The following is a 26,661-nucleotide window of genomic DNA, read 5'->3' as shown; positions in this document are numbered from 1 at the left end:
ACAAATGTCTAAAAACATCGATATTTTGATATTTAAAGTTCATTGACCTCTGGAGGTCATCAGAGGTCAAAGGTAAAAACCTGTCAGTGCTCTGTTGAATCTGGAAATGATTTCTCTGTAGTATAAATGCATGTTTAGTGCAACATAACCACATATATCATTTGCAAATGTCTAAAAACATCGATTTTCTGATATCTAAAGTACATTGACCTCTGGAGGTCATCAGAGGTCAAATCAGACTTACCTCCCGATCTTAAAATAAATCTTATGGTATGTACTAACACTGGTGAAAGTTTCATGCTTTAGTCAAATTTTGCACAATTCACGTGATTTTGAGGGCTTATCTGCTCTACTAAGTGTCTTTTTTTAGAAATAATATATCTAATCACAAAAAAAGATATATCTCATCACAAAATTCGAGAAAAAAAATTCGAGAAAAAAATGAAGTGTTCTAGAAAACTGCAAAACAGACAGTAGCAGAAGAGCTATCGTTCTTCCAGAAAATATGAGAACGTAAAAGCTGACTAGGTTGACCTATTTCATCTATTTTGAGTCATCACAGAAAAAATCGTGTTTTTCCGTTGGTTTTGTTATACACGGTCACAAAAGAATGCTAAATTAGGCATATAAAAGTTCTAAGAATGAATGATATCATCTCTACGTTCCCCACTCTTGTATTTTCATTGTCCTTCCCACATCTCCACTGAAAATTTAGTTACTTTTACTCCGCTTCCTTTTTTGTCTCTATGCCGCAGGTTATTGATCCCCTTACCGGAGAAATTCGGCGAAGGACTCCACGCGGTCTCGTACATTGCCCAGGATTCTGCTCCTGTGCCGAATCGAGCTATCTGTGTTTTGGTGTTTGAAGTAAAAAGTTAGTACATTTTCATCCACTCCTGTCTCATATGAACCATACATTTGCCTTCTTCCCTTGAAAGCTAAGTCATAGGAATAAGTAGAAGAGGCCTACTTCGTCGAGTCGGTTTTGGTCATTCGTTTATTCCTCCACTTATTCACACGTTCATTAATTTTTTTGTTTTTCGCAAACAGTGACATAATTTTTCCATTGCAAATTATTACAGTAGTTGATAACATTATTCTCTTTTTTGTGTGTGATAGCAAAGAGACGACCCATAGACAAAATGAAATTTAACGGAACAAGGCGGGATTAAAGTTTTCTGAGAAAAAACAAAAAAGGCCACGAAATCGACACAGTGTACATTCCGTGATGTAATCGGTGTCGGACTCATGGGCCTTGTTTGCCTGGTGACAGACTCATGGGCCTTTTTTGCCTAGTGTCGGACTAGTGGACCTTGTTTGCCTAGTGTCGGGCATATGGGCCTTATTTGCTTAGTGTCGAGCTCGTGGGCTGTATGACTCGTGGGCTGTGTGTCTCGTAGGCCGTATGTCTCGTGGGCTGCATGTCTCGTAGGCTGTATGACTCGTGGGCTGTATGGCTCGTGGGTGTCGGACTTGTGACGTGCAGTCCTTCGAACCTACCTAGTGGTGATCATGTGTGTGAAGAAATTACAATTTCGAGCACTAACAGCGAGACGTAAAACGCAGGCGACGTCACAATCGCATGTTTTGTTTGGAGATGGACAGAGAGCGCTCCATGTTGGATGGCGCGGTCTCCACATCGTTAGTATTTTGTCAGGAGGCCCAAAATGTCCCTGACCCGCTGCTTTTATGTCGTTTCGTTTATATAGAATAAATCTCCACTGATTATCTATTGTAATTTCAAAAGGCACGTTAATACACATTTCAGAAAAGCGTCATCATTAAGTGCGAACAAAAGAGTTGAATTAAGCTTCACAAAAGGTGATCGAATGGTAGGCACTGCACATGTCTTCTTCTTTCTTATTCTTACTCTGCCTTTCTGCCCTTCTCCTTTGCCACATTCCTTATTTGTGTTCGCCTTTCCATGCCTGCACTATCCGCGGCCATGTTTTACATGTTTATCGATACAGTTCTCAAATGTCCTGCTCGTCCACACCCACCAAATGGCTACCATGATTGTTCCTCTACATACGGTGCTACGGTAGACACTGTTTGCCATTACAGCTGTGGACAGGGTTTCACCCTAGAGGGCGTGAGAGATCAAGTGTGCGCTGAATTTGGGACGTCCAACACTGTTGACTGGGTCACCAATCCCCCGACATGCCAAGGTATTGCTGACTGCTGTTGATAGGAACTGGTATCGCGAGAATACGATCGTTTTCGTCCAGTATTAGTCATTCTTCATTTTGTCTGGATGTTATTTTCATGAATACTGATAATAATGGAAATAATAATGATGATCATAATAATGATAATATCAATAATGATGTTGATAATATACTATGATAATGATAATGATGATAATGATGATGAATGAATGATAAGAAGATAATAACATAATTATAAATTTTATGAATTTTTCGTTCTTCCCCAGAAATATCGTGCCCTTCTCTTGCGGCGCCATTGAATGGTTATTTGACATGCACGAATTCAAATGGCTATAACAGCATCTGTTCCACTGTGTGCAATGACGGCTACTCGCTCCTGCTGGGGGCTTCCAGAGATCGGGTGTGTCTGGCGAACGGATGGACAGGTGGCAGCGTGTCTGATTGTGAAGGTGAGTATTGGTTGGATTTGTTTAAAGTCATAGTTTGATCTTGTTTGGAGAAGCACTGACGAAATACAAAAGAAACTAGGCAAACAAACATCCAATTTAATATAAAACTTGGTTTTGATTTATTTTGTTTCATCGTTACAGTTTGTCTTGGCATTGGCTTCAAAATCAATCTATTGCAAGTACCGCATTTCAGCTTCATGTCGCTAACCACAACTTTCATACTAGTCTGACAATGAAATAGCATTTTTTTTTTTTTTTTGGTCAATGATACTTGTCAACATTTCAGGATTAAATCAAGTGACATGTTTTCAAACACGGCAGTTTATTTTAGCGGTTTTAAGGGAAATAATATGAGTGCAGCCTGAACACTACTCAATGTCAGTTAATAGTTTTCCTTTCCAAGTCGCATGAGATTGCAAAATTAAGGAAATACCGTTCTGGAATTTTAACTTAAGCCTGCCCCCACCCCTTCGCCCACTTTCCTTTATCCTCATCGACAGACACAACCGGGCCATCGTTTAACAACTGTCCCGGAAGCGAACCCCCCATTTACGCGCCGCCAGGTCAAACCCAAGCTGTTGTTGACTGGATAGTGCCCTCAGCAACTGACAATTCAGTGGCGACTGTTGATGTCATCCAAGTCGAAGGTCCGCCGCCAGGATCTGCGCTCGATCCGGGCATCTATACGATTAGATACACGGCCGAAGACGCAGAGGAGAACGTTGCTGAGTGTGCCTTTACTAGGATTGTCCAGCGTATGTCAACCTCTTACTTTGAAACGGTTACGGTAACAGTAATAGAAACGTTGATTATAAGAATGCCTAAGGCAAAATGATAGAAACCATAATAAACCGTTAACGATAATGCTACTAATCACTACTTATAATCATACATTAGCCACAACAAAGGTACTAATGTGATATTTTCCAATAAGATAATAAGGATAACTACTTATAATCATAAATCACAGTTACAATCATAGCAATGATGACAACAGTCGCATTACAAATAGTATCATATTCATAGCAACGATTATGTGATAGGCCTACTTCATATTTTGATGATTACAAATTACGAACTTGTTTACTCTAAAGGAGCATAATCGTAATCAACAGTTGCCACGCGATTACAACTGGCTAATTGATACATAAAATAAAGGGTAATACTAGTTCTGAAATAACTTGACTTCAGAAGAACAAAATTACAAACGATCTACAAGTACAACAAACATTAATTCGTCAACATCGGATTAAAAATAAGGAAGCTATGAACTTTTAAAGGTTAGGTATTTTTAGCTAAACACTCCTCGAACAATCGAAATATGCAAATGAGTGAGCCGATAATGTCGTCATCACCTCACAACTTTCCACTGATCGTGTACAAAAAGCTGACTAATCTTCAATTTTCTACCATTAAAGTTTAAAGCATTGTGTTATTCCTAGCTGAATAAGGTCAAAATAATGGTCAGTCAGACAAAAATTTTCAAACTGTGGTTTAACCAAACAAACAAATGAAACAATAAAAATTTCAAGATTTTCAGTACAAACTGCATTGAAAGTCTTGAGGTGGTGACACCATCAACTCAGTTGTTTTTGTTTTGTTTTGTTTTGTGTTTTTTTTTGGGGGGGGGGTTAAGCAAAATGTGTTTGGTAGATAACTTTAAGATTAAGAATTTTACATGTAGTTTTATTGGTTTTGCAATATATTCGTATATCTAAGATAAGGCCTCATCCACCTCAAGCTCTGCTTATGATAACGGTCCTCTGTAAAGATTTCTCCTTTGTTCATATATAAATACAGTTATGCCTTAGCATGTTGCTTTGATTCATATGTTTTTACAGACTGACGTTGTTATGATGTTGACATTTGTGTGGCGCTCCGACAAAATGAGTCATAAGTCGCACGGGGAGTTTTCCCGTAATGAGCCGAAAATGAAGGGGAAGCACTGCTCGGGTCAAAATTTTTTTATGACGGATTTTGATTCCTTGATGTTTTATCTATTTGTACAGAAAATTTCAGCGTGTAAAAATGAGTACAAGTGTCCCAAATCACAGTTTTTCTGAGACAATTTTTTTTCGGTTACATTTTTTTTCGAACGCTCGCCTTTGCGTTGCGTTTCGCACCTATTGTTCTTGCCCGATCGAGACTCCGCCTCCGTTGCTAGGGCGTATGCTAATGAAGCATTGCTCTTGACCCCATTGAAGACAAAACAAAGCATGGTGCGCGCGGCGGCGTCGGCGGCCAAGCGGCGAGGGCTTTAGAATTACGCAATAATAGTGAGCTGACCAAGGCTATCGATTGCATGACCAGCGAGTTTCGTTTGATACATGCACCACATTTCATGAAGTGGTGATTGATGTGACGCACAAAATAATCGCGCTGAAAAAAAAAAAAAAATAATTCCAACGAACGATCACGCAAAATTTATGATACTTTATCAATGAGCTAATATGATAACATATCGAACTTGAAACCTCTTTATGCGTGTGTGTACTTTTACAACGGTTATTGGCCTCATTAATGAATTCATTCAAATGATCATAACTTTCGTTTCCTGGTATGTGACTTGCTGTTTAAAGTTCATCTTTGGAGATAAAGTAGGGCCTAAGTTGTCAATTATTCTCGTTTTTATAAAGTCGACAATTCGTGTGATAATTCGCCAAATGTATGCAATGCGTACTATTATTTCCCTGGTTAATAAAACTTATTGCCCTATTTCTTATGGTGGTTTGGGCCGTGACGGTATGGAGAGAAATCGGAAGACAAACATTATTAATGCCCAAATAGCTCGTGTTCCCTTTGGAGGATATTCTGACTCTTGTCATCTGTGTATTTTTTTTTTTTAGAAGTAGGACCTATTTGAGAAAGTGACAGAAAGCTGTGTCGCTACTCAAAAGTGTGCTTCTTCATTTTGTTTTGTTTTTTAATCAAAATGTTTGTAATGATAGCTGTTTGTCGTGTACTGCGTGTAGCTGACATGTGAGAGGTCAAGTCTGCAAAGAATTTAGCTAACAGCTTTGCGAAGTAGCAGCGCTAATTGCCCATTGAATTGCGTATTCTGAGGAATTCCGAATGAAAGAACTCGGACAACACTGTTCACGCCTTGTATCCGAGTAAACCCCGCATCAACGAAGCCTCAACAATGAAAGGTAAACTTCCTGCTATCAAGGGGTGGATAATCACGCAACCAGTAATCTTTCTTCGCCATTGATAGCAGAATCAGTGACGTAATGGAGCAACAGTGTTAGAGGATCGGCATTATGTCTGCTAATTTGTAAAAGAATTTTTCAGTCCCCTTTTGTGTTCAGAACCACAGTCAGGGACGCTAACTTACTTTATCTCCTACAAGCTATCGTTATTATCTTAAAACGTGAATTTTATGAAAGGTTAAAAGTGATCGCGGAATCAGTTCTTCTGCGTGCGTGACACCAGGCTTTTATAATAGCATACCAAGCTTAAATCGTTTACCTGTATAGAAAGGGAGGGGATACACACTTATCGCAATCATCCGGATTTGAGAGTGATACACTCTACTATCTTTCTTCATCTTTCCCCCGACAAAGACCATGGTAATTCAAAACAAACAAACAAACAAACAAACGAACAAGCAGTTGCATTATATCAGAACGTACAGAATTTTTGTGTTTCATGTAAACCATCTCTTGATGTATAGTCGGCATTTGTTGTCGATTTTACAGCGTTTCCTAATAAATGCCTATAGCGAAAACCCAACACAACTTTTATCAAGGAGGGAAGGGAACTTAAATCTAAATATAACATAGTTTACAGAAATCAGACATGTAAATAAGGCAATCATATACATCCGCATGGCCGATTGTAATCTCTTACTTTGGTAATCAAACATGATCGCCTGCATTTACGTGTTTTTTTCTAATTTCTTGAACTTCGCCTCATTTTCTCTCTCTTTTTTTTTTTTTTAAACAATTACTCGCAACATTTAAAAATCGTAACACAGTCTGCTATCCCACAACATAATGTTCCATTTGATTCGTCACTTATTGTTGGTCGGGTGACGCCAAATGTTGGAATCTCGAGCGATGATACATGGCATTTTGTTTGTTGGTTTTCGTCTCATCGCTCAAAAGAATTTTGACAACGATTACAAAGGTATCATTTACAAGACTTAACTGATGGTTTACAGAAGTGATCATCAATTCAGTAAGGATTATAGTCAAGTCATGAATTCACTTTACCCATCATGTCTAAGCGAACTACAACATTGTTGGGGTATCCGCGCCTTTTCATTCTCATAGTTCTTGACATAATCAAAACAAATAATTCTTTATATAATTTCTCAAAATACTCAAAAAGATGGCCTAAGTCAAAACTTTCTACAAAGATTGCATACGGCAATCTTTACTGGCCTAAACAAGTTAGAGCTATCAGTCCCCCCTATGACGATGACTTCGACTGCGTTTTGAACTTGTACCGAACCACTTTCAAAACAGCTGTTACCTTTATAGTTCGATTAATGAACCAGTCTTTTGAATTCATAACCAACATTCGTAATCGTAACCATACAGTAACATAATACTGTCAATAACAGTTGGAAAATGTAAATGTTATGATAATAGCGCAAAATAAATGACTTACGATTATCTTCATACATTCTAATTCCTAAGTGATGTCGCAACGAAAATGACACATGATTTGACTGCTGCTTCAAGCAAATAAAAGTAAAAAGGAATGGGATATACTTCTAATGATAGTACCACGCCGTACAATGCATTCCACTGTATTTGGTAACGTTTGGTTACGTTTCTGTGCGCTTTACGTACGGAAAATAAAACGCAGATTGATGCTATTAACATGCCAACACACAACGCATTCAGAATGTTTCTTTTTTTTAAAATAAATCGTGTACAATGTAATGTTTTAGTATACGGTTTGAAACTTTGAATTTGCGAGTTCTTTATAGAGTTATAAGGGTTATTACATTATCAAGCAAAAATTAAAGTATTTAGGGATTCGGGTTTGCGCAGAGGACTAACAATGCTATATATGGCGATCGTTCGCAACAGAGACAATCCGCTTCAATAGATATACAATGTAATTCTGTTTTCATAAATTGAAAGAGAAACGAAAAAAAAAGTCAACTTTTTAACTTCATTTATATAGCTTTCTCACCAATTATTGAACTTGATTTGATCTGTCATGCATGATATCGCTGTGTGTTCTATTAATTCTATTAAATTATTTAATTGGCGTGGTTGTTTTTTATGCAGAATATTACAGGTAAGTATAATTCATTGATGTTCAGAATGTTTGTACATGTGGCGTTTTCGTTATTTTGTATTTTCATTTTTATGATATATCACGTGTCCATTATCTTATTCTGACCACGAAAATATGGCGACTGTTTAAATGCGGAGCATGTACTGGAAAACTAATGTCTTCTGCCAGTAAAGACAAACTAATTTCTAGTCTATCCCCGCTTGAAATGGAAATGAAATTAAAAAAACAAACAAACCGAAGTTCGACTTTCAGCAGATTTCAACCGTTTTGTATAGTGCCTGATACATGTAATGGGTACAATTCTTTAGCACATAAGCAATCACATAACTTTCGGGAATAAATGTATGTCTTAATGATTGTATCTCATGGAAGAAAACTCGTCTCCTTGCATGAATTATAGCTTCTTCCTTTTCAAGCTTGCGGGAAAGAAATAGTTGAACATCAATCGCAATCATAAAGAGAGGCACATCCTTAAAAATAAGCACAGGAGTACTGAGACACACTACGAAATAAAAACGGGGCTTTTATCACTACTGACAACGCATGGTATTGAAATGCTTTTCTTTTTCCCCTGGGGGGGGGGGGGAGTAAAACAATTGATAATTCTTAAGGTCACACAATGAAATATGGTTCGCTATTAGCTTAGGTTCGTTAACAAGAAAATTAAATGCGGTTCCTTTTCCCGAAAGTAATCAAGCAATAATTTATTCTAATAAGGTTTGTGAATACAAAACGAAGTGAGGAAGGCCTAAGTATTAATTCCGATTATTTGTCAGTATAATTATCTATACTCCACTTCTCAAATGCAGTAAGAGATTGTAACTGCAAATGTGATGTAAAAAAACAAAAACAAACAACACATTAAGCTTAAGCTACAAGTTAATGGTTCTTTGATTATGCTATGGTATTACAAAAGTGACTGAGAATAAGAAGTATAGTTATGATACAATTATATAAACCCAACGTGAAGCTATCAAACCTTTGCTTCTGATACGTATAGTATGTGCAGCATTGGCAAGCGTGATAAGCGATAATTACTGTGCACGCAACGCCTATAAAGGAAATGTGCCTAATATGGCGGGAATTCAGAATGTTACGGCTGTATACAGCTGCAGTAGAACAGACGCGAAAGCAGTCTTTGGTGCTCTGCAACATTACGACCATGTGCGTAATTTGAGGGCTTTTGGTACACGCAAAGAACACGATCTCAAAAGACGACCATCGTTAATTAACTTCATTGAATTTTTCTACTGATGCTGTCTTTTGAACCCCCGCCTACAATTGGTTCTTAGGTTCTATTTAGGTGTTGGTACTTGCTAAACGCATCCTCTTTAGTTTCCATTGACAACAACGTGGGAGGAGAATGGAAGCGATCAACGCCCTCGCTAAAAGACGCTTCTCGTAATACGCATTGCGAGCCTTTTTTTTTTCTTTCTACTGTTTCCTATTGTTTGTGAGTTAAAAACTTGCGGCAAACTACACCGCAGCCGACACACAACGCGTACCGACTCATTCATGCGGCGGCAGCGGCACGGACACAAACGCACCGAAGTTTACATTCGGGCTGCCGTATTGGTCAGAATCGTTAATAATAGACCTGTCCTGCGATTGGTTAATTATCTTACACACCCAAGCTATCGCCTTATACGGTAGTGCGTGCGATGGAGCGTAAACGCCGTCGCTAAGCAGGACTGTTTGTAGTCCAGTCAAAATATGAAATGACCCACAACTAATTGCAACAGAAACGATTCCACTTGCATTTGACCCGGAAGAGCTATCAAAATAACATATTAAAAGTTCCCTAAAATTCGAGTGGTGGATCAGTGTCTAATTTGCATAAATTCAAAATGGCCGCCATACAACCTATTTATGCCTATATCTCGGGATATATAACCCACAGAAAGTAAATTCCGGTGTCTAAACCTATGTTTTTTAGGTCAAGGAATACAAATATGTTATCTTTATCAACTTTCAAGCATCCCTTTATATAGTTTTTGCATATATTTGCATATAATTACATACAAAATGGCCGCCATATTGCCTGTGCAAGCCCGTATCTTCGTATATCATTAATGTAGTATACACTCAGAATTAAGTCGCTATATATCTGGACATAAAACCTGTAGAAAATAGATTCTTGTGTCTAAACCTATGGTTTTTAGGTCAGGAAATACAGTTATGATACAAGCAGTAACTTTCAAGCTTCCTTTATACATTTTCTGCATATATTTGCATTTAATTAAATGCAAATTGGCCGCCATTATAACTCCACAGGCTTATATCTCTATCTGTAAAAGGTACCCAGTGATGGTGTCTGTGGTCTTAATTTTACTGCTGAGAATCACTGATTTAGAATACGTTCCACTCAGGAATAATTACCTATATCTCACTAAAAATTTGCATAGCTATGTTTAAGCATAAATCTATTCAAATTTTTATCGTGAATATAATTTCTGATATACTAATACGAGCTACAGAACGTTAATTGTACTGTAATGCATCCAATATTTCAAGGGCAAAATTGTTAGAATTCCATTCACGACCTTAACGATTATCCTTACACCCAGTTTTATATTCTTGCATTGATTAAAAGTATTGTACTACATTAAACTCACATTTTCTTGAGATAAAGCCTCAGAACAGAAAACAACTGTAAGTAGCATCAAATAGAACATATCTTTATTTAACTATAATCTCGACTTAGCTTCCAAAGTGTGCTCAATAGGTACACAACAGTAAAGTCTCAAATTATGTAGTAGGAATCGTTAAAAAGATTTTTATGATTGCATGATATTTAATGTATTATATTGTGTAATTTTACCCTCATGTTTACTGCTTATACTTGTGTCTATGTTGCAATACTTTTTTTTAGGCCAAAGGGGGGGGGGGAGGGGAAAGTTCAAGATCATGATTATCCATAAGCTACTCTACAAAAGTTTCATGAGATTGGACATTTGTTTAGATGATGTCCTTGTCATATTATCTCATAAAGCTTTCAAAGTGTGCTTTATAATACGGTACACCAAAATTGGTCTTAAATCATTCAGCAGATTTTTTTCAAACATCTTTTTCCTTACCTGCGATGATTTGCAGCCATGTTTAGTCGATACTTGTGTCTTTTGTTGCAAAACTTTTGGCAAAGGCATGTTTATCAATGAGCAACATATGACCGTGATAATTAATGGAAGTGGATTTTGTCATATTTTTGCGTGGTTTCACCCAATGACTTACAGAAAAAAAGCCAGATACAAAAAAAAAAAGAAAAGAAAAAGGAAATGCCTTAACATTAATCTATTCCTAGTACTCTGGATTCGTCAGTCGATCAATACAAACAACATCCTTCTCATTGGCTTCAAGCTCATAAAACGCTTATAAATTCTGATAAATGTTACTTTTACCATTTTTCGTGTTGTATCTGTTACATCAGGCTGTTAGCAAACTGGTAGTGTATAGTTGCAGGGCAAACAGATTTGACTGCACACAACCCATATCAGTGGCAGATGCGGGCCATTATAGATCAGAAACTTGTAATGTTGTATTTCTAAAATATCTGAGGAGTCAGATGATGCTGTTCTAATTGGTGACTAGGAATGAATAACATTTTTGAAAGACATCAACACAGTTTACAACAAATGTGAGACTTACCACTCTTCTTTTCGTCAGTATGAAATGAAGCCGGGATCGTGTATGCTTTACATTAATCGACTGCAATTTCACACTATCCTAATCCAGAGTTTGTGGTATAGAACACTTTGAGTGTAAACGAGTTTTCATGTTTTAAACTTTTATCATTGATCTATATTTTCAGAGATCACATTACATGCCTTAAGTATCTGTATTATCGCAAGGCAGAAAATGAAAATGATGTACTTGAAACGGAAGAAAGTTTTCTTGAAATCCAATGACTTTGATTCATTAGATTTTAAATTCATCTTAGCCAAAGGTTCAAGACAGCAAAAAAGGTTCAAGCTAATATTGCAAATAGCCATCATTTATCTTCTGGCGTCCGTCGACAGTCATGCATGCATTCTCAAAAACCATTTTCAGATTCTTTTTTAAGACCCCCTATGACAGATCTTCAACAAACTAGGCAAGTAGCATCCCAAGGATGACAGACTATCAAGTTGTTCAAATAGACGCCATGTCCAAAAGGTCCCAGAACCCCCAAATTAAGGAATTTATCATTAAAAAAAAAACCTCACACACACACACACACACACACACACACACATACACACAAGTAGAACCAGTTATAACAGAGCTAGGTAAAAAGTACAAAGATGAATATCTTGGAGACTGCATAGTTTCGCAGTTTTATCTTCCTTCTTTTCAAAATTTTACACATTATATATATATATATATATATATATATATATATATATATATATATATATATATGGTACCAGTACAGAAAATATGACGAAGTCGGGTGGTATGCATTTCAGTCCAGCAGTGCTATTTAGTCACACCAAATTTTCGACTAATACATTCGTCTTTCTTCAGAATTGCCATTGTCGACCTTCAGGAAGACAAATATATTCGTCGAAAATTTGGTCTGAATAACTAGCACTGTTGACTGAAATGCATCACCAGTCTACTTCGTCATCATATATATATATATATAATATATATATATATATCTCCCTAGTTGGCACCTTAGGGAGACATATTGGGGGGAAGTGTCTTCATTAGGGAGACAACTGGTCATTAAGGAGACAATTTTCGTGTCTCCATTGCGTAAACTGCCATTGGACATGTATATGATAAATTTGCATATAAAACAAATGGAAATGTCTTCCAAATGACCCATCTAGGAGTATATATATATATATATATATATATATATATATATATATATATATATATATATATATATATATATATATATATATATATATATATATATATATACAGTGTGAAAAGAAGAGCAAGGTGGACGTAGCTAGGGTCAACGTGCCTGTTTATTGCCGCCGAGCTTTCGGTCCCAAACGGACCTTCATCAGGGCTTATTAATGGCGGATATAAAGGCTTGCGGCGGTGTCTGTGTGGGTTGAGTGTGTCCGTATCCAGGCACTGAGTATCCGGACTTGTCCGAGGACGTATCCGGAGGCGGATACCGCCCAGTCTTTGAGTCGTCGAGTAATCCCACGCCCAGCTGTGAACAGAAACAGGCAGACACACGCGAACCGGACAATACCCACGCCACTCGACCGTGTGTATCCGGCCACGCCGTGCTGCCACGCCCGTATACACTTCACGCCGCGACGGACTGCAGGAACAGGCGTCAGCCACCTCGCGTGAACCGCGTATCCGACGCCAGGATCCGGCTTCGCCTGAGCAACACTGTACAGTCATCGCGCGGTTATCGACCCCGTGAAAGTGCCTTTGATATGTAGGGACTTTATTCATAGGGGGGTTTTCATACGTAGAAATGCATGTGCTCATATAGGGGCTTATTAGAAATGAGGATACCATAAAACCATTTATTTATATACATATAGTTTTGTCCTGCATTTTTCTTCCCGAAAACATTTTTCTTTCGGTGACTTTGTATTGACATTCGGGAGACAACATCCCACATCGCACCGACTTTGTTTAAATAAAAGAGTCGGATGACACAATTGATTTGAAACGATAATTTGCTGTGTTCAGTTTATTATTGCGGTCGTCTTCCGAGAAACCCTTTGACAATAATTGACAATAACAGACACACTCAACCCACACAGACACCGCCGCAAGCCTTTATATCCGCCATTAATAAGCCCTGATGAAGGTCCGTTTGGGACCGAAAGCTCGGCGGCAATAAACAGGCACGTTGACCCTAGCTACGTCCACCTTGCTCTTCTTTTCACACTGAATGTAAATAATGAAGGAGCTACACTGGTACTGTAAATGGTCGAGACCCCTTCTCGCAGTCTATATATATATATATATATATATATATATATATATATATATATACATTTTTTTTTTCTAACGTGTGGGCACTAATGTCCCCATCTGTATCTAGAGTTGCTGCTTTTATAAAACAGAAGAGCATCGAGTAATTTACATCAGTGAGTGTATTAGCATACTTTCAAGATTATTATGGCAGATGCAGGGGTGACCTCCTTGGGGCTAGTGCCAAATAGGTACCAATTTTCACTCTTTCATCTTCAAAAAACAAAACAAAAAAACTGTTCAATTTGTTATCAAACTTGGCTGGTAGAATATTGGTATATAAAATGGGAACCATCCCCGGGCCACAGAATGCCCAAAGGCACCTCAAATCTGATCTAGGTACGGCCACCTTTGGGCTGGGACTAAATTATTGGAGGCCACTTTTGATTTTTGATCCTCCTTTTGAAAACACATGGTCAAATTTACAACAAACTTAGTACTGTAAGTGCATTTATCGCTAGTGTCATGCATACTAGTATGTGGACATCATGCCTCCCTGGGCCCTGGAGGTCCCTAAAGGCTTCCAGATATGGCCCTACAGTTTCCCAACGTCTTCCAATTTCCTTTCTCCCAAGTAATAGTCTGTAAACATGCAAGGAAGGGGAACTTGAGATGCTCGGATGAGGGCTGGACCCCTGGGTCTTTTATTCAGAAAGTGAGTGAGTGACATGGAACCCTGATATGACAAGATCGTCATCTAATGTCCAAACTCATGAAACTTTTGTAAAGTCGCTTATGGATATAAGCTACTCTTAATTTGAATAGATTTATGTATGAATATACGCAAATTTTTAGTGAAATATAGGTAATTATTCCTGAGTGGAAGGTATTCTACATCAGTGATTCTCAGCAGTAAAATTAAGACCACAGACACCAACACTGGGTACCTTTTACAAATGGAGATATAAGCCTGTAGAGGCATTGTGGCGGCTTTTTTGCATTTAATTAAATGCAAATATATGCAGAAAATGTATAAAGGGAAGCTTGAAAGTTACTGCTTATATGATAATTGTATTACTTGACATAAAAAACAAAGGTTTAGACACAAGAATCTATTTTCTGCGGGTTTTATGTCCAGATATATAGCGACTTATTCCTGAGTGTACTACATTACTAAGATACCTGCTTGTACAGGCAATATGGCGGCCATTTTGTATGTAATTATATGCAAATATATGCAAAAACTATATAAAGGGATGCTTGAAAGTTGATAAAGATAACATATCTGTATTCCTTGACCTATAAAACATAGGTTTAGACACCGGAATTTACTTTCTGTGGGTTATATATCCCGAGATATAGGCATAAATAGGTTGTATGGCGGCCATTTTGAATTTATGCAAATTAGACACTGATCCACCACTCGAATTTTAGGGAACTTTTAATATGATATTTTAATGGCTCCTCCGGTTCATATGCAAGTGGAATCGTTTCTGTTGCAATTAGTTGTGGGTTAACCCACTTTTTGTCGTATTTTGACTGGACTATGTGGTATTGTTTCGTCCCGTGAATGAAACTGGTTGTGAGCTTGAACATAGCCTGAACTTTGAGAGCGATTTTCTCCGTTATTTAGCAAATGGACAGACATCATAAGCGTAGTTAATATTCGTTTTTATGATCTATAGGGATGTCGAAATGAGTTGTATTACATATCAGCGTAAAGCTTAGAGTCTGTAGAATTCGCATATAGGCATAACTACGATTTCATTTTTTGCGACTTTTGACTCATTCCGACGGAGCGCATCACATTTATTATATGGATTTGTATGTTATACTCTCCTTTTTTTCCATTCTCTGTATCACTTTGTTTTCATTGGATATTGTATTTGGAGAAAGAAAATGCAGAAATAAACCAAACCAAACCAAACCAACTCACTCATTTGAAAAGTCATAATTGTATTGACTGTCTAATATTAAAACTGTTTTGTGAAAATTAGCAAAACTTACAACTTTCCTAATTTTTATCCGTGTTTGATCAAATTTTTACTCCGGTGCTTTTGAATTATTGCTCTTTCTTTTCAGACTAACGTTTAACGTGTCAGAAAAAAAAATTGTCCTTTAAAAACACTTCTCTGCACATTGTAAGTATAACCTTGTTGTCTCGTCGTGTTTCTTCTGTATGTGGCTATTACCGAGCAGTAATCCAGTGCAGTCCATTACCGATTCGACCTGGACTAGAAACATACTGCAGCGCCAGTACTTACCGCGGCTCACAGTGCACATTCTCCTGCAGCACTGGCTTCAGACTTGAGGGTCACAGTTCGACCACATGTGAGAAGCGAAACACACGAGGGGAGTGGACACACCAACCTCCCGAGTGCCTTGGTAAGTCAGACTCGAACAACAAATCTGCCTAAATGGGGTTTTGAAAAATATGCCCTGCATAAATATCACTGACGTGTATGACGCGTACGGAATTGTACATTTTATTGCTTTCTTTGTTACTATTAATCACCATCATCACTTACATTTTTGAATTTGTATGAAATTCTTTAAAAAGGCTTTGTAAAGTATTATTCAAGATTATTGTTGATTTACCTATGGTAAAAATTTCATTCATTTATTCATTATTTTATTCATTTATTCATCCATTTCTTTTTAATCTCACTTCCATACAACATATATGTACATTACTAATGTCAAAATTGTAGCATACATTATTCTTAGCATAGTGTGTGCGTGTGTGTGTGTGTGTGTGTGTGTGTGTGTGTGGAATAGCCCTTGACTGACCCGGAATGACCACAGGGCTTATAGAAATATAAGGGCTTAGCTGCTTACCCACTTTCACTTATAACAGATTATTATGGTTTGGCGTATATTCCCTTGAACTGTGCAGCATGTATTTGTGTTTGCTATGTTGCACCAAGCAGGGGCTATTAACTAGTATAATTATGATTCCCTTGTGATTTTTTTTTTTCATGCACACGTCACATTGCAATATGCTTTCACATTCTGGTATGACTGATGAATCTATAGGGGTAGTTTCATAAGAGGTTTGCCAACAATGTCAGCTATAAAATAGAGTGATCTAAACAGCCCGGAAGACTTCCGATGCCTGAGCCAAATATGTTTTGATTTGACACTTCAATGTCCAGACATGATTTATGTGACAATCGCGTGTTCATAGCAAGATGACATAACTATATGCACATTACATCGGTTTGTACATTCATCAACATACACATTATGTATCTCTGTTCAATTATGGGATGGATGGATGGGAGACTACTAGAGGTTATGACGTCGTGTGTAGACGACAATCTAAAGAAAATATAAGGGGAATTCCACACACACACACAAAAAAAAAAAAAAAATCACGAAAATTACACATTTCATCAAATTGATACTGACATAATAATTATGCTAAGGGTAGCAGTTATTCCCCTGCTTTCTGAAAGCGGTTAGTCAAGTGCTCTTTCATTATGCTAGAAAAGTAAGTTTTTGTCACTGAAAGTTCTGTCTTTCAAATTTTTCAGTCTGTTTTATGTGCTTTCACATTCTGGTATGACTGATGAATCTATAGGGGTAGTTTTATAAGAGGCTTGCCAACAGTGTCAGCTAGAGTGATCTAAACCGCCCGGAAGACAAACAGGAACTCGACTCCCGATGCCTGAGCCAATTTTTTTTTTTTTTTTTTTGATTTAACACTTCAATGTCCGGACATGATTTATATGACAATCGCGTGTTCATAGGAGGATGATTATGCACATTATGCACAGAACTACACTGTAAAAACATGGGTGTTAGATTTAACACCACGGGTGTTAAATCTAACACCGATCAAACTTCAATAAAGGACCACACCCACAGGTGTTAAAAATGCACTGTGATGGTGTTGAAAAGTGTTCACCTGAAACTTCGTGGTGTTAATTTGACACTGTACCTGGTGTTATTTTGACACTGTACTGGTGTTAATTAAAAAATGACACCACATGGTGTTGATTTGATACTTGTTGGTGTTAATATCAATGGTTTAACACCCGTCCAGCTTCAATAAGGGACCACACCGGCTGGTAATACTTTGGTGTAAAATTATTTTCACATTTTTTCAAAAATCTAGTATTTAATGTAAAATTCTTGATCGTCTTGTTTAAATTAAAAATCAACAAGAAGTGCAGTTACTAAGAAACTCTTCAAAAAACAGTTTAAAATTTGGAAATGACACCCGGGGGTGTTAATTTAACACCATAAATGAGCACCGAAAATTTAACACCAGCTCGGTGTTCACTTTTTAACACCGGACTTTTTGCAGTGTAGTATGCACATTACATCGGTTTGTACATTCATCAGCATATACACATTATGTATCCCTGTTCAATTATTTAGTCATATTAAAATCATGATCAATTTTCTTTCTTTGTGGGGTTTTTTTTTTTTGCGATCTGTACCGATATTGCGATATTTTTGCGATCGTCGATTACCATCTCGAAAACCCCAGAATCATTTTAGCTCAAAAATCATTAAAACATAATGGACCAGATATTTGGAATTCTTTACCCCCTAATTTAAAACAATGTACGTCGTTGAACATTTTCAAACGAGAACTAAAAAACACCCTTATAATCCAGTATACTTCTGACACATAAATATTCATACCACCTGGTCAACAAACACCCTAAACAATGAGTTCACGGCCATAACTGAAGTAACATTCACCTCATCACACTGATACACAAAATAACACTCAACGTACAAACCAAGATTCATCCCAACACAATGCACACCGCACTGCACCGCACGTCCTTCGCACAATTACTTCCCACTCAGTGAGTGGCAAGATTTTCTTTATGTATCTCTTTATTGTGCCCTTTGCACAATTACTCCCACTCAGTGAGTGGCAAGATTTTCTTTATGTATCTCTTTACCTGGGGCCATCTTCCTCGTCAAGCTTAGCTTATGATGATGGTCCCCTGCATTTCATTTTTATCATTTCCTATTGCTTCCTTTCATATATGATATTCGTTCTTGAAAAAAGAAAATGTATGTAAGATCCAAACGTTACGAATAATTATTAGCTGTGTAAATGACTATGTAAGTATTTTGTTGATTTGTTGATTTGTATTGATTTTGAAATGCAGAAATAAAAACTGAACTGAACTGAACTGATATCATTAGGCTGATCTATAAATAACTTTGTAGAATGTTATAACTATGCAACAATGTTCAGAGAGTAATTATTCACCATGTCTATATAGTCGTGATTATGACATTTTGTAATGCAACGCAAGTACAATCGCAAGTAATAATTAAAATTTTGGAATGACTTCATTTATCCAATGTTAATTAATAATTTACTTCTACTTGTGTACGTGTGTGTGCGCATGTTTACGTGTGATGGAATGAGACACTTACAGTATACATTTTCACCTCGCATTATTTCCTTTAAGCATTTCATAAAATGGTTGTCCCAAAGAAAACGATGACATCGACAACTGTGCCATGAAGCAACGTCAATGTAACAATTCACATAACTTAACTGTTTTTAATATATTTTCTGTTGTGCTGAATCCTACCGTCAGAACTACACTGTACGGACATAGCGCCCCCAGAGAATGGGTTTTTCTGCCGGGGAGTGCGCTGCCCCACAGTGCATGGAGCCCTCTGTTGCCTGGAATGTCTCCCAGGTTACAGGATTGCAAATGACGTCAGTGGGGTGTTGCAGTGCGCTGCGCAGATCGTTTCGGAGCAAGCCAACTGGATTGGGGAACAACCGATTTGTGAAGGTGATAACAGTTATACCCCCATCTCACTAGACGGCGACTCCGCTACGATCATCAAAAATCGACAAAGCGCGGCGGATCGTGGCTTGATCGCTTTAAATCTTCTCCATCGTATCTTGAGCGGTTCAGAAGCGCGGAGGGTCGCCACCATCGCCATGGTCGGAGACCTCGCTACGGAAGTTTTGAACATGTCCAAAACTTCCGTAGCGAGGTCGCCGTGGTTTTAGAGACTATCACATTCGCCTCACGCGCCATTAAAAGCGCCACACTCGTAACTCTGACGGGGTAGCAACGCGCTAGGCGTAACTCAAGCGCATCGAAAGCGGCCCCCATCGCCCGTGAAAATTACCATTTTTACCGTGTTACGTAACAGGAACTAACCATAAACGATAGAAAGTGATGCACAGACCAGGAAGGTGGACATGGAGAAAAACGTATAAAATTCATTTTCCACGTACACTCAGAACGAATCTACTTTGTTTATTAAATTGTTTGTTTGTCATATTCCATTGCAAGTCAGTGAAAGTAAATTAAGTTGTAATCTTTTCAATACAATGTATATCTTATTAAAATTGTCTCATTGTAGGAAACGATTTGCAGTTTGCTCGTAAGCCGGTTTTTTAATATTACATACACATTTTACCCTTTTAATTGAATGGATGGCTTAACTAATGGTGCAATTTCACATCAGGTTCTAACTGGTGTGTTCTAGAATGCTAAGATGTAAAGGTAAAACCATATTCTGCATATCCATGTTGGTTTGACACTGACATCTGCATGAAGAAATTCAATCATGAAACCCAATTTATACCCCGAACGCTTGAGATCGTAGCATGATCCCGGTGTAAACGTATCACTGTCGCTCCGATCGTATCACTGTTGTAGCGAGGTCTTGATAAGCGTACGAATATCCCAACACAATCGGTTCGATCGCAGAAGCAGCGCGTCTCGGCGGCCTGGAAATGCGGCAACAACGTGGTAGAGTCGTATTATCATCTTGGCGCTATCGCCTACAGCGCAGGTTGAGCGTGGAGAAACCGTAGTGTAATCGCCTCGGAGGCCAAAAATGGACACGGACGGCGATCGCGCCACGATTTGGTAAATCGTCACAGATCGCCATGGTCGCCTTCCTAGTGAGATGGGGGCCTTACCTCAATGTTCTGTCTCCTGTTTATATAGGCATACAGACGTCTCTCCCTCCCCCCTCCCCTCCACCGCCTCCTCTCTCTCTCTCTCTCTCTCTCTCTCTCTCTATATATATATATATATATATATATATATATATATATATAATACAATATTATAATCATTTATGTATACACCATTGGAGTTCCAGCAGACTAGCCACATGCTTTCTTGAGTATGAGAATGAGTATGACATAGGGATCCCACTATGGGTTACAAACACATAATTACTTCGATTAGATATATAATAAAGTGTACCATGTAATACACAAAAGTCAATCTACAATCTACAATCTACACAATCTACAATTTTTGTTACTTTCTTCATTTCTGATTCAGTTGCTATTATCAAATGAGTCAGCTCATGTTTTAAAAGTCATCATCGACGATAATGTCTTTTATGATCAAGATATCACATGCTTGTTTGTTTGTTTGTTGTATGTTTGAGAACCATGTTGACACCATGTCATAATGATAACATTTTCGCAGACTAGAATTCGTTTAGGGAACAATGACACGTAACAGAAAAACATTGAAGTAACTGTTTTGTTTTTTTCTGTTTTATTGCCTTTTCCCTACACGCCAGTGCAAACATGCGCCGTCCCTTACCTGGACGGTGGGCTGATAGTCTCCAATCCAAACTCATCCTGCGCCGTGTCGTCAGTAGTGCCTGCTGGAGAAAGTTGTGAGCTGACCTGTAGAGAAGGGTACGTCCTGACGGGGCAAGCTATCATCGAGTGTGGCCCGGATGGCTCCTGGCTGCAACCGACACCAAGATGCGAAGGTACGAGGTATTGAGGCACTGTATCACTTAAAGGAAACCAAAACCCAAAGAGAAATATGGATTGAGTGAAAGCAGCAACGTTAGAAGAACACATCAGTGAAAGTTTGAGGAAGATCGGTCAATCGATGCAAAAGTTATGATTTTTTAAAGTTTGGTGTTGAAACCACTGGATGAGGAGACTACGAGAGGTTATGACGTCATGTGTGGACGACAATCTACAGAAAATATAAAGGGAATTCCACAAAAAAAATTCATCAACTTGATACTGACATATGCTAGGGTTAGCAATTATGCCCCCTGCTTTCTGAACGCGGTTAGGCAAGTGCTCTTTCATTATGCTAGAAATAAATTTTTGTCACTGAAAGTTCTCTTTCAAATTTTTCAGTCAGCGTAATGATAATCATTCAAAGATTTAAAATGTCATAAATACTGGAATACACCTGATTTGTATTAGTGCATTTCTGTAATTAATTTTCCTATTATAGGACTTCTAAGTTATCAGATACAAATGAATTAGGAATTATTAATCTTTAACTCGAACGGAATTTGTGTGCCTTTTCTGCGGTAGAAACATTCATGTCTAATTTTGTTTTATGAAAGCTGTCCGTGTGGTGTGCTTGATATCATTTTGGTTCCTTTTGACCAACATTTCTAACAGCTATTGAATGTGAAGCAGACGCTTTACCAACACCGGCAAACGGGGGCAAATCCGGATGTTTTTCGAGAAAGGAGCGATACGGCACGACCTGTACACTATACTGCAATGTAGGATACAGCCCAGCCGTGCCTGTAGCTCGGACGTGTATTGCCAATGAACATAACATTGGCGTCTGGAATGGGAAGACTATTTCTTGTTCAGGTAAGGGAAACCCCAAAAGACTCGTTCGAACTTAAAGAAAAAATTCAACCCAAAAATAACTAAACTTCGAAAGAAAGAAAAAAATATTACCTACGGAATGATACAAAAATGACACAAATCGGAGAAGAACAAAGGAAGATATGACGTTTTGACATTTCACGTTTTTTTTTTTTCGAAAAACATTTCTTGACCAGTCCCTATGAATATTCAACTGAGCGAGTTGATGATGTTATACCATCACAAATTTTCGTGTATGTTATATATGACATCGGGGGGGGGGGGGTTGTTTTTAGCTAATATAAGTAAAATTATGTTCCCATACCAAGATATATCAGAGTTAACGTTGTTTTTTTTATTTTTTTTTATTTTGGGTGGTTTTAAGAATAGTTTTTTATTCATACAGCTGAAATATGAGATTTTTGTCATTTCTCTATATGAAATGAATAAGAAATTTTGAGAGCATATTATGCTCATCTTCAAATTGCTGATTTGAATATTCATAAAGACTGGTCAAGAAATATTGTTCCCCCCCCCCCAAAAAAAAAAAAAAAAAAAAACGAAATTTCTAAAATGACGTATCTTCCTTATTTCTTATCCGATTTTTGCCATTTTTATATTGTTCTGTGGGAATATTTTCTCTTTCTTATAAAAATTATGTATTTTGTAGGTGAATTTCCTCTTTAAAGGATTATTGGAGATGGGAGGAGACCATATTAAAGCAACTACTCCTTCCATCCCAGTGTCTTTCATCTAAGTATTTTGATTTCGTTTGTTTGCTTGTTTGTTTGCTTTGTTGTTGGTTTTTTTTTTTTGGTTATTTTTGCTTTTACTTTAGAAGGGGGAAAGCGCTCTTGCTTGGATTTTGTATTTTAACATGACAGTGAGTGTTGTAATGTCTATTCAGCAAGAAAATAAGTGGAATCGAATCTTTTTAATCTCATTGTACCATCAAGACCAAGAGAATGCCATTTTGCCGGCTCCCATGTATGGACATTATTACTTTCTGTTTTGAACATCCCTCCTCGCTCAAGAAATGATAGATATCAATTCGTGGTTTGCCAATATAATGAACAGCCATTCATCCTTGTTGCTGACCGTGTTATTAATGTTTATGGTAAAAAATCCGAAAACGTTTGGTTTTTTGAATGATTGAAAATCTTTCTTTATAATTCCTTCTTTAAAAAAGGTTGCATCAGGAAGAACAAAACATTCTTTACACTAGTAGGTTTGATGTCACTTGTTTTTTATTGTATGCACTATTCATGTAATCTTTTTAGTCGTCAGGTGTGATCCCCTGCAGCCTCCCTCCAATGGATTAACTGCATCGTGCAGTAAAAACGGGAACAACTCATCCGTGATGGGCTATCAGGAGTTTAACAGCGTCTGCCAATCGAGATGTGATGAAGGTTATACCGCCCTCTACAGTCAGTCAAGGCGATGTCGACAGGACGGCACGTGGGATGGTGTAGATCAGCGTTGCGTTGGTAACAAGACAAATCATCCTCATGAAAAGCAATTGGCGATGTTCACCCAACGATCACTGTACATCTTACTATTCTGTGTGATGTGTTGAATTGATAATAATCATGGCCGAAATGTTTTAATCCTGGAATTCAGATTTATTCAAAACTCAAAAACCTTTGGCCTATACAACAAAAGACATGTCCACATTTTCTGTTATTTAATCTGTCACCAATAAGGAGGATTGAAATAAAAAATCAGTTTTTGAAGTTGTTTATAAATGTCAACATCAAGTAGACTGAGACTTAAAAAAAGAATAAAAGATAAGAAAAAAAAAGTGACATTGCGTATGAAGAGATGATGTACATGAAATCGTCATTATCTTAACATGCTTTGTCACGTTTGTATTTCTTACTGATTTATTGGTTGTATTCATCTGGAAATCATTATTTTTCTGAATGTTTTCTTTGTACTGTCTTATAATCTCTTTGAGACTTCATTGTGAATTGAGTTTTAAAGTATCAAAAGAGAGGAGACGAGAGTTAAATTACAAAAAAAATGAAAACTCTGCTGCTCAGTAATGATAAGCATCGATCATATTCCATTAAACTCTTCATATTCCATTAAAGGGGATGGCTAGTAACTGATCAGTGGAATTCAGTGGGAGTGCTGGGAAATGATTGTTCCAATTCTTGTGGGATTCATTTAAGAGTACATTATATATTTATTGTTGTGTGATAATTATTTGCTTCAGAATGGTCTCATATTCAAATAATGTGCAGTTTAATACCCCGTCACTGTACATGCATGCTAACCTGGAAACATTAAATTGCACAATACTTGAATATGAGACCATTCTGAATCAAATAATTTTCACGCAACAATAGATATATAATGTACTCTTAAATGAATCCCACAAGGACTGGAACAATCATCCCCCAGCATTCCCACTGATTCCCATTGATCAGCTACTAGCCATCCCCTTTAAACCCGCTTTTGTGTGTGGATAGATCGATGACGTGTCAAGTATTTTTTTTTTTTTTACTGTCTTTTACTGTCTTGCTGAAAGTACAGCTCGATTTGACTTTAACGAATGTAAGTGAGCAGTGTATGTTGGGGTTTTTTCCCCGGTGCATTGCATATTCTTTACGAATGTACTGTTTTGCTGAGAGTACAGCTTGGCTTGATTTCACTATAATTGTGTTATGCTGAGTCGTGGATTTTGTAATATATGTGATATGAGTTGTCATGAATTTGTTTCGAATATGGAATCAACAAAAAGGTTACGGAAAAAAAAAAACTCTGCTGCAGAGTAATGACAAACATCGATCATATTCCATTAAACTCTGCTGCGCAGTAATGGTAAGCATCCATCATATTCCATCTCATGATGATGGGTTCCGTTTCTATCTTAATCCTTTGTTGTTGTTGTTGTTGTTTTCAGACGACACAGATCCAGACCTACAGTGTCCTTCTGATCAAGTCTTGTTTGCCAGTGAAGGTCAGATTACTGCTTTCGTACGATATGAGCAATGGGAACCAATCATTGTGAGTATTTTAGTACGTAATGTCTATTGCAGTTCACGAGTAAAATCCAGTGTATTGTCGGAAAACTTTTTGAAATAAGAGAAATTCCTATGGAGCATCCATTGCATTTCTACAATACACCTACGACGAGGGTAGCGCCACAGTGCTGATGTGTTGCTGACTGGTATCATGAAGGAGGAAACTACTTTTCTGTTAGTATTGGTATCAACTAAACAGGTACACATTGGATAACCGGACTGCATTACATATAAATATTCACACCCCTGTCGCTGCACAGCATGTCCCTGCACAGCATGTAAATGGATCCTGATTTCGGAATAGATAATCAACAGCTAGTCAACCACACAAGTCAGTACTTCACTATTAATCAATTCAACAGTCGATTTCTTTCCAAATAAGGCAAATCAGATTTGTGCTAATTTTAGTTTAATCCATCTCAATTCAAGGAGTTTAAATAAAAAATTTGAAACGTTTAAATTATTTTGAAGTTCCCTCAATGATTTTCCACTTTCCGTTATAGGAGTTACCGGAACATGGTTGCACACCAATTCCCCGGACCTATTTGGCATTGAAAATTACAATTTTATTCGTAATGACAGAAAGCGTGGCATAGGAGGTGGGGTTGCCATGTATGTTAGTAATCAAATTAGATTTAAAATTCGAACTGATTTGTCTATTCAGGGATTGAAATCTTCAGTCATAATGAGAAAAATATCATAGTTGGTACCATTTACCGTCCTCCACAAAATGACATTCAATCTTTTTTTGACAACTTCGACCAATGTGCTAATGAAATTCTTGGAGAGAGAAAATCCATTTTTTTTTGATGGGAGATTACAATATAGATTTATTACAACCCACCCATTTCCATGACATATTACTTTCCAACTCACTGCATCCCGACATTAATAAACCCACCAGAATCAAACAACACCACCCATAGTAAAACATTATACTGTCTAATGTTATAGCTGAAATCTGCACGAACGGCATTCTTTATTCAGATATATCCGATCACCTACCGATTTTTGTGATTAATGATAAATCTGTAACAACCCCAAAACGCCGCCAACCCAAACAATATTTGAAAATGCATAGAAATGAAACGCCACAAAATATTGATTCATTGAATCAAGATTTATTCGAAGAACATGGAATGACGACTTTGAACTCCAAGATGTTAATTCTTATGAAATGTTTTTACAAAAACTATTAGATTATTATGACAAACATATTCCTTTAACTCCCAAAACAAATGGAAGGAAAATAGTTCGGCAACCCTGGATAACTC

The sequence above is a fragment of the Diadema setosum genome, chromosome 20 (genome assembly GCF_964275005.1).
Source record: "Diadema setosum chromosome 20, eeDiaSeto1, whole genome shotgun sequence".
NCBI lineage: Eukaryota > Metazoa > Echinodermata > Echinoidea > Diadematoida > Diadematidae > Diadema > Diadema setosum.
This window is presented reverse-complemented; position numbering follows the sequence as displayed.